This window comes from Octopus sinensis, linkage group LG2, assembly GCF_006345805.1.
Source record: "Octopus sinensis linkage group LG2, ASM634580v1, whole genome shotgun sequence".
In the NCBI taxonomy this organism is placed as follows: Eukaryota; Metazoa; Mollusca; class Cephalopoda; order Octopoda; family Octopodidae; genus Octopus; species Octopus sinensis.
In genome coordinates, this window is record NC_042998.1 from 186754640 (window position 1) to 186756114 (window position 1475).

A 1475-nucleotide genomic window follows, 5' to 3' on the forward strand; every position below is an offset into this window, starting at 1 on the left:
TATATATATATATATATATATGTGTGTGTGTGTGTGTGTGTGTGTGTGTGTGTGTGTGTGTGTGTATGTTTGTGTGTCTGTGTTTGTCCCCCTAGCATTGCTTGACAACCGATGCTGGTGTGTATATGTCCCCGTCACATAGCGGTTCGGCAAAAGAGACCGATAGAATAAGTACTGGGCTTACAGAGAATAAGTCCCGGGGTCGAGTTGCTCGATTAAAGCCGGTGCTCCAGCATGGCCGCAGTCAAATGACTGAAACAAGTAAAAGAGTAAAAAGAGTATTACATATTCCGAAATATCATATCATATCCAACATGTATTACTACACTCAAATTATTTCAAGATTACGGAATACAAACTATATTTTTTACATTCAGATAATTTCCAAATACACAATTACATACTCGAGAGTCCATAATTACAAAATGCATAATGAAATTTTTCAGAGTACCTTAATACAAACCGGTTTCACTTCCTACAGAAGCTTACCAAGCTGCCAACTTTCGAATAACCAACTAGCAACAACATTAATACTATCAACATTATGGCAGTGTATGTAACTACATATGTGGTATGTCAACACAAGGGTATGTATGTGTATGAGAATACAATATAGAGTTTGGGGGTCAAATCAGAAGTGCAAGAGATGAAGTGCTGAAGAATCTTGTAACCCATTAACTAACTTATCATACAGTACTTTCTGTTACTTCATTCTTTTACATTCTCATCTTCTCATTTCCATTCTTACAGTCATAGGAATAAGACAGCAATTTTTTATTCCCACAGAACAGTTCATTTTTGCTACATATTTTTGCAGATAATTGTTGACCTCTGTTGCTGTTGATTTACCTAAGATTCAAGATGTCTGGCAAAAGAGCTATCAAATGGAACTGAAGGCAGGAGTATGAAAAGGAACAATGACACGATTATTCTGGATATTAAATTTGACAACTTAAAAAAGGTTTGTGATGCGAGAGAAATATGTAGCAATAAAGAGAAAACTAAGTCAAGTGCTCGAGAAAAATACGAAACAATAAAGAGAAAATTAAGTCAAGAAGTTATTCCTAAATGCTCAGATTTAATTTTTTTCACAAATGCTTAAAGTGGGATGGATCTTGGATGTATAGGTCAAGGATCAGATGTAATGACCCGATAAACACAAAGCATAATGATAATTTTAAAAAGTCGAAAGTTTGTAAGACAATTTGCAGAGAAAGGAAGATGAAACTCCTTTTCTAAAGAAAATTATTTTCTGGTTGTGAAAGCTGATTTGGAGGGTTTAAGAAGCGTTTCAATTTACATAATATGGTGAAGTTAATAGAGCTGATACAAAGACTATTAAGCATCCTACGAAACTGAAGATAATGATTGCTGAAAAGGGATATTCACCAGAACAGTTATACAATATTGATGCAGCTACACTTTCCTATAAGCTCATGATGCTAGAACTCTTATTTCAAGGATTTAATTCAAAA